Consider the following 8825-nt stretch of genomic DNA (forward strand, 5'->3'; position numbering starts at 1 on the left):
AAAAAAAATAAACTCTCTAATGAGCAATACTTCTATTGAAATGGCCTATTAATAATCATTATTTATATAAATATGGAAGTTAAAATTTTGGACTCAACTATTTTTAGTAGATTCACCTCAACTCATAAATTCTCAGAAATTTTATCCAAGAAAATAATATTCTTACATAGCATCACCCAGTGAATACATAACACATTATTAGATATATATATATGTTAGATATATATATATAATATGTATTAGATGGGATGGGATGAGATTGGATGTCTAATAATCTAATTATCTCTTACCCTCTTAAATTCTATAAACAAACTTTTAGTGCATTTAATTTAGTGCATAGTTTTCAGCTATACAATTTTCCTTTCCAATTTAAAAATGGAGGCATGCTCTTGACAAATATATATAAATACATGGTATAAAACCAACAAAATTAAAAACTAAATGACCTCAAAGGTCTTTTTACTCTTAGGAAGAGAAATTCTTTTTTGAGGCCTATCTTCCTGACTTGTAGTTGGCTGCCTTCTTGCTCAGTCTTCACATGGCTTTGTGTGTGTGTGTGTGTGTGTGTGTGTGTCAGGGTGGGGGGAATGGGGGAGTCTGTTGTCTCTCTTCCTCTTCTTTTAAGAATACCAATACTATCGATTTAGGGGCCCACCCTTCCGACTTCATTAACCTTAATTATCTCCTTACAGGCCCTATCTTTAAATACAGTCACATTGGGAGTTAGGGCTTCAACATGTGAATTTGGGGGCACACATTTCCATTCAGAACAGGCAGGACACAAAAAAACAAAAACTAAAACAGAAGTCCACAATTTGGCCCAACTGATTTTTCAAAATTCACTGAATTTATACAATACATAGATAAAAGGGCAAGAATTGGCTTTTATGCCTCTATGACACTGGCTCTGAATTAAGATAGCTGAAATATACCAATTGGCAAACCTTTATGCCCTTAATCAATATTGGGGATCCCCCCAAATTTACACAAGCGTCCCCCTATAATCTTAGGGGAGTTATTGAACATAATATAAAGGACAAGTATGCATGCCTCACCCTAACCCAGGAATTCTGTCTTGCCTTAATTCCCCATGGTCATCACACCCATTGTTCTAAAATATCCCATAGTGGTCATGGACTCTCTGACCCAATGAGTAACGAATTAATTTTAAGTCTTTGGCACTAACAAATTACCTTTTTAAAATGGACCCATGGACCTACTGCTTCCCCATTAAAACAGTTAATATAGCCAGATGTAAATTAAAACAGGGCCTTTAATGATTAAAACCCACTATACAAGACCTATTTAGAAAAGGGGTGACTATCCCCACTGCCTGTCCATTTAACAGCCCACTTTGACCAGTTTTTACACTTGGGAGGAATGTATGGTGCCTCCTGGTGGATTACTTCAACCTCAACGCTGTGGACTTCACTAAGGACCCATACCCAATATAACTGAAACTACTGACTTCATCTAACTAGCAAATGGTAAATATTTTGCTAGTATAGATTTGGTGAATATGTTTTGTTCAGTGCCTATTTCAAAACTCTTGACTGCAGTCTGCCTCCAAAGGGACCCAATACAGTTTTACCCAGCTACCACAGGGTACTGCAAACAGCCACACTGTAACATACGATCTTCAAGGGCAAGATTGAAACTGCACCCTACTTTTCCCAGGAATGCCCGTTTGACATCACACTGATGACCTCCTCCGCTGAGGAGATTCCTCTGATACACTCACTTGGGACATACAAATGAAAGGAGCTCATGGGGTGACCCACTGCCTCACATACAGCGCAAGGCCTTGGTTGTATTTCTGAAAATCATTGGGTAAACTGAAAGCAACTCCATCCATGACACTGTCAAGAAACAGCTACTGACTCTCATAGCACCCACAGTTTCTTTTAGGCTCTTTTGGGTTCTGGAGGAAATAATACTTCTCACTACAAATTGTATTAAGCCCATATATGTTGTCACTTGTGAAATGACTCACCTTGAATGGGGCCCCTTTTAACCAAAGGTTCTAGAATCTGTCCAAATTGCAAAACAACTGACACTCCTGCGTGTCTCCCACAGACTCCTTAACTGTAGAGGATTTAACAGTCTTCTATCAGTGTGAGAGTTGTGTGCAAGTAATAACATGGTAAAACCACAAATATTTGGATTTTGCCAAAATTAAACTTTTGGTCTTTTAAAGAAACTATTTTTAAAAATGAAAAGAAAGACCACAAACTAGCAGCAAATATTCTTAACACATATCAGAAGAAAGATCTGTATCCCAATCTGTCTATCCATTCTCCTATTAATGGATATTTGAGTTGCTGCTAGTTTTCATTCATAAGGCTACCTTCCGAATGAATAGAGCTGCTATGGATATTGTGTCCAACTCTCTTAGTGGTCATGTTTTAATTTCTCACATATAAATAGAGAGGGGTGGAATTGCTAGGATCATAGGGAAAGCGTATATCTAACTTCGTAAGAAACTACAGGAGTATTTTTCCAAAAAGGTGCTATTTTACCGTCTACCCAGCAATGCATGAGTGTTCTTGTTGTTCCACATCCTTACCAACACTTGACATGGTCAGTTATTTTAATTTTGACTACTCTGGTGGGACTGAAATATATCTTACTATGGTAATAATTTGCATTTCCCAGATGACAAATTTTTTTCTTTTTTTGAGATGGAGTCTCACCCTGTGCAGGCTGGAGTGCAATGGTGCAATCTTGGCTCACTGCAACCTCCACCTCCCGAGTTCAAATGTTTCTCCTGCCTCAGCCTCCCAAGTAGCTGGGATTACAGGTGCCTGCCATCATGCCCAGCTAATTTTTGTATTTTAGTAGAGACGGGGTTTCAACATGTTGGCCAGGCTGGTCTTGAACTCCTGACCTCGTGATCCGCCCGCCTCAGCCTCCCAAACTGCTGGGATTGCAGGCATAAGCCACTGAGCCCAGTCAGACAAATCATCTTGAATATCTTCACATGTGCTTATTGGCCAAGTGAATGCTTTCTTGAAGTATGTGTTCATGTCTTTTGACCATTTGTTAGTTGGTTGTCTTCTTATTAAAGAGTTTTTTATATTTTGTAGATACTAGATCTTTGTCAGATATAAGTATTACCAAATATTTTCTTCTGGTCTACAATCTATATATATATATTTTTAATAGCTCTTTTCCTTTTTAGAGACAGAGCCTTGCTGTGTTGCCCAGGCTGGAGCACAGTGGCATAATATGGCTCACTGCAGCCTCAAAATCCTAGGCTGAAGTGATCCTCCCGCCTCGGCCTCCCAAAGTGCTGGTATTACAGACATGAGCCACCACTCCCGGACCCTATATTTTCATTTAAAATTCTTTAACTTTTACTTTGAAATAGCTTTAGGTTTATAGAAAGTTGTAGAAAATAGTACAGAGTTCCCATATACTCTTTATTCAGCAAACTATGGTGTTAACTATATAGCCATTGTGATAACATGTCAGCCCCCAAGGTGTTCCTCAGTGATTCCCACTTCCTAGTATTAATGCCCTTGTGTAGTCTCCTTCCACAGTGGCGAGGGTTGACCTGTAACAAACCAATAGGACACTGTGGAAGGGACAGGGGGATAGGGTGTGTTTTCCAAGGATAAGTGATAAAATACATATATATATGGCTTCTGCCTTTCTCTTTCTTGGGTTGTTTCTAAGGGAAGCCAACTGCCAAACAGCGAGGACATTCAAGCAGCCCAATAGATAGGGAATAATAGGAAGAGACAGTGTCTCCCTCAAGGTCAAAGGGAAAACATTCTTATTGTCCAGTATAGTGAAGATACTGCCTCCTCAGAGGAATGTGTAGCCATGCTTATTGCCTGTTGTAAAAAATTTGAGTTACCTCAATTCAGGATTCCTCATCTGTAATACACCGCAGTGGTTGTTTAGGAGTCAGTTAGCCTTCTTTACTCCGTGGGAACTGAGCTCAGAGAACAAGCAGAAAAATGCTGATACTCTAGCTACTGCTGCTGCTGTGAGTAATAAACTGCCCTTTGTCTCTGACCCAGGAGTCTCATGTCTTCTACCAGCATTCATGAAACTGTAGCAGGCTACCTTATTTGCTCACAAGTAAGGTAAAATCTTAAACCCTTCATCGTTTTGACATTTTGGTGATGAGGATGGGATTCTCAAAGAGACTCTTCCTCTTTCTGAATGAGGGCCTTGTAGAGATTTGCAGAAGTTCCTGGGCACCTACAGTGAAAATGTTAATTAAGTTATATTGTCGGTTGGGCAGTAAAAGTTATTCCTTTTACTGTCTATTAATAAGGAAGAATTGTGGAAGTGGCTGCATGCTGAATACCAGGAAATAAGTTCAAACACAGCTGCTATTAAGGCATCCTTATTGTTCCTAAATCTCTTCCAGGTTGGGGGATTTTCTTGGCATCCTGTTTGGTCAGCCTCAGGTCTGTACCACTGTAACAAGTACTAAGTACTAAATAACAGTACTAAGATTCATTTTGTGTAGCCATAAAGTCTACTCCCTTTCAGAAAACAATTAAAGATACACACTCATAATGAGCATGAAGAGAGAAATTCGTGAGCACAAACCAGGCCAATCATTAGAACAATGGCTGGTTCACTTGGGAGATAAGGGGGCAGGGTGTGTAACGCTTCTTAAGGAAGAATGGGATCAAGTGGGCTGTCTTACAGTTCAACTTCTCTGTAGTCTATTATGCCAACCTTAAATCCAGCTGGAAATGACAGCAAAATGTCTCAAAGTAGGTCCTGGGTGCTTTCATCCTTTCAGGGAGATCTCCCAGAGAAAGACATACTCTTGTATTATAGGAAACCAAGGATGACGACTTGAAGAGTATTCAGGCTTATTGCCCTGGATTGGATTTATTAGTAGAATGCTAAATCCAGTGAAAGTGGAACAAAAGCAAATGGAAAATGAGAAACTAACTCAAAGAAATGTACGTAAATCTATGCGGTCAGCCCTGCTACTCTGGAAAACTCCCCTAGCCCTTACGTTGACATTTAGGAGGATTTAAGAGATTTTATTTTAGTAATGGGAAAGCAGATGCTCTGGATTAAGGTAGACTCACCAAAGGTCACACTGCTAGCTTGAGTCAGGCAGAAGGGCAAACTCCATGACCTCAGCTAGAAAGGACTGTGGCTAGGGCACGGTATCAAAGAGCTCTCAAGATTGAAATAGATGGTGTCAGTCATGAGGACCTTCTTGCCATCTCATATAAATCCTGAGTAGCCAACAACATTAAGCCACAAGCCACAGTACTGTGCTGCTCAGAACGAAAAACAATGTTAAGCTTTGTTTAATGGCATGAAGCCACTATAGCTCCCTGACTATTTGAACTGATCCATGCCACCACTCTACCATGGTAGTGGAAGTCATTCAGGTAAGCCTGAACTCTCAGCCTGGGCTTATTCTTGATGATCAAACTGCAACAGATGTCCTCCTTGTGGGCCAAGGTGGAAGCTGCACAATCGTTAATGCATCCTGTTACACCTGAGGTTTGGGGAGCTGGCACAAACATACTGATATTCTGGTAACTGCTATTGCTATCAGTAATAAACTGTCCTCTATCTCTGACCCAGGAGTCTCAAGTTTTCTACCAGCAGTATCCATGAAACTGTGGAAGGCTAATGTAGTTTACAAATAGCATGAAACGAACTCTTCACAGTTGTTGGCAATATACACCTTTTCATTTCCTTAATGGTGTCTTTTGAAGGGCAGAAGCTTTTCATTTTCATAAAGTCCAGTGTATCTACTTCTCTATTTTTTTTTATGGTTAGTGATTAGAGTGTCCTAAGAAATCTTTGCCTATCTCAAGGGTGAGGCAGAGGTCAAGTTTCATTTTTTTTTTTTTTTGAGATGGAGTTTCCCTCTGTTGCACAGGCTGGAGTGCAGTGGTGTGAACTTGGCTCACTGCAACCTCTGCCTTCCAGGTTCAAGCGATTCTCCTGCCTCAGCCTCCCGAGTAGCTGGGATTACAGGCGCCCGCCACCACGTCCGGCTATTTTTTGTATTTTTAGTAGAGATGGGGTTTCACCATGTTGGCCAGGCTGGTCTTGAACTCCTAACCTCAAGTGATCTGCCTGCATCGGCCTCCCAAAGTGCTGGGATTATAGGCATGAGCCACCACACCCAGCCTTCAAGTTTCATTTTCTGTTATATGGATATCCAGTTATTCCAATACCATTTGTTGAAAAGACTATTCTAGATGGACGCCTGTAATCCTGGCACTTTGTGGGGCTGAGGCGGGCAGATCACCTGAGGTCAGGAGTTTGAAACCAGCCTGGCCAACATGGTGAAACCCGGTCTCTACTAAAAACACAAAAATTAGGCAGACCTGTGCCTGTAATCCCAGTTACTCAGGTGGCTGAGGCAGGAGAATCGCTGGAACCCATGAAGAGGAGGTTTTAGTGAGCTGAGATCGCGCCACTGCGCTCCAGCCTGGGCGACAGAGCGAGACTTCTAGAAAGAAAGAAATCACCATCCTTTTTCCTTCTGAATTGTCTTGACACCACTGTCAAAAATCAATTGACAAGCTGGGTGCAGTGGCTCATGCCTGTGATCCCAGCACTTTGGAAGGCCACGGCGAGACTCACTTGAGCACAGGAGTTCAAGACCAGCCTGGACAGCATAGGGAGACTCTGTCTCTGAAAAAAAAAAAAAACCAATAGACTGTGTGTGTGTACATCTGAGGACCTTCTTTCAGGACCTACATTTCTTACCTGTAAGAAAAACATGGTGATATGCTAAAATTTGTTTAAGATGCTCATTACAGCATTTTTTATAATAAAGTTATTTTATATTACACATAAATGTTTACATTTATTTAAATCTTTGTCCTTAAATATAATACTGAACAATCTGACCACCTGCGAAAGTCCTATCATGATTTGCAGTCTTTGTATTTTTTTCCCTCATTTTTTATTTTTAGCTACATGTTTCTAGTGCTCTATAAAAGTTATGTTCTGTCTTGCTCTTCCTGAAACAATAACACTGTCATCACCTTTAAGGTTAGGAAACCAGCAAAAAAAAGATGTAATGATTTTTTTAAGACCTTCTAGGAAGTTCATACAAGAGCCAAATTAAAATTCAAAGCTCTTAATGAAAAAAAATGTATTCTGGAAAAAAGAAATGAGTGTTTAAGAATAAAGAAATGAGTAAGACCCAACTTTTGCTGTACTGTTCAAAAAGATTCAAAATGATTTGTTTTGAAAATGAGCACTGGTGGTCGGGCGCGGTGGCTCATGCCTGTAAATCCCAGCACTTAGGGAGGCCAAGGTGGGCGGAGCACGAGGTCAAGAGATTTAAGAATAAAGATATGAGTAAGACCCAACTTTTGCTATACTGTTCAAAAAGATTCAAAATGATTTGTTTTGAAAATAAGCACTAGTGGCTGGGTGCGGTGGCTCATGCCTATAAATCCCAGCACTTAAGGAGGCCAAGGCGGGCGGATCACGAGGTCAAGAGATTGAGACCATCCTGGCCAACATGGTGAAACCCCGTCTCTACTAAAAAAAATACAAAAATTAGCCGGGTGTGGTGGCGCGCACCTGTAGTCCCAGCTACTCGGGAGCCTGAAGCAGGAGAACTGCTTGAATCTGGGAGGTGGAGGTTGCAGTGAGCCGAGATCACACCACTGTACTCCAGCCTGCCAACAGAGCGAAACTCCGCCTCAAAAAATAAAAAAAAAAAAGAAAATGAGCACTGGTAAATCCATGCTAGAAAATCTTTGTGCAGTCATTATTTACTTATTTTCTGCTGTTTTTTAAATACTGAAATGTAGAAAAAAGTCTTACATAAGATTATATTACAATTTACTGTCTGAAACCTTGTTTTTAGAAACATGCAGAAGAGTAAACTGAAGGAAACCAAAGTCAGATGCATCACTATTATACTAGTTGGGATAAAGCAAAATCATATTTAACGCCTAATATGACACTAATAGAAAGACTTTAGAACATGACACTAGCTTTAAGACCTGATGAAAAGCAATAAAAGTTTGGTTTAAAAAAAGGTTTGGGCTGGGCACGGTGGCTCATGCCTGTAATACCAGCACTTTGGAAGGACAAGGCAGGCGGAACACAAGGTCAAGAGATTGAGGCCATCCTGGCTAACATGGTGAAACCCCGTCTCTACTAAAAATACAAAAATTAGCTGGGCGTGGTGGTGTGCATCTGTAGTCCCAGCTACTTGGGAGGCTGAGGTAGGAGAATCACTTGAACCTGGGAGGCAGAGGTTGCAGTGAGCCGAGATCACGCCACTGCACCCCATCCTGGGTGACAAGAGGGAAACTCCGTCTCAAAAAAAAAGTTTTGGAGGACATGCATTAGTCTACTAGCTTGTTGGTCATACTTTGAAATTTAAGTTTTAAAACGTATTGCTTTACCACCGATAAAATTTAAATTATAGAACCTTAGAATCACAGAACATGTGAGGTGGCCTTTAAAAGTTATTTAATCTCTTAATTTGGGGTATGGTCATGTTTTGTGCATTTGATATTGATTTAAAAATTTTTTTTATTAAGATCTAATTAGCATACCATAGGCTAGGCACGGTGACTCACACCTGTAATCGCAGCACTTTGGGAGGCTGGGGGGGTGGTAGATCACCTGAGGTCAGGAGTTCAAGACCAGCCTGGTCAACACGGTGAAATACCATCTCTACCAAAAATACAAAAATTAGCAGGGCATGATGGCACATGCTTGTAATCCCAGTTACTCTGGAGGCTGAGGCAAGAGAATTGCTTGAGCCCAGGAGGCAGAGGTTGTAGTGAGCTGAGATCACGCCACTGTACTCTAGCCTGGGCAATGGGGCAAGACTGTCTCAAAAA

The 8825-nt window shown here is 40.7% G+C and overlaps 1 protein-coding gene across 1 annotated transcript in view; it reads right to left on the bottom strand.

Annotated features, from left to right (window-relative positions):
• The window catches only part of LOC108527770 (dnaJ homolog subfamily C member 1-like), a 57693-nt gene extending 51077 nt beyond the window's left edge, over nucleotides 1-6616 (bottom strand). Inside the window, exon 1 of the mRNA XM_017869232.1 lies at nucleotides 6592-6616. The gene's annotated coding sequence lies outside the window, so the exon portion shown is untranslated. The remainder of the gene's footprint in view (nucleotides 1-6591) is intronic.
• Nucleotides 6617-8825: the final 2209 nt, after the last annotated feature.

The sequence above is a fragment of the Rhinopithecus bieti genome, unplaced genomic scaffold (genome assembly GCF_001698545.2).
Source record: "Rhinopithecus bieti isolate Rb0 unplaced genomic scaffold, ASM169854v2 scaffold_3043, whole genome shotgun sequence".
NCBI lineage: Eukaryota > Metazoa > Chordata > Mammalia > Primates > Cercopithecidae > Rhinopithecus > Rhinopithecus bieti.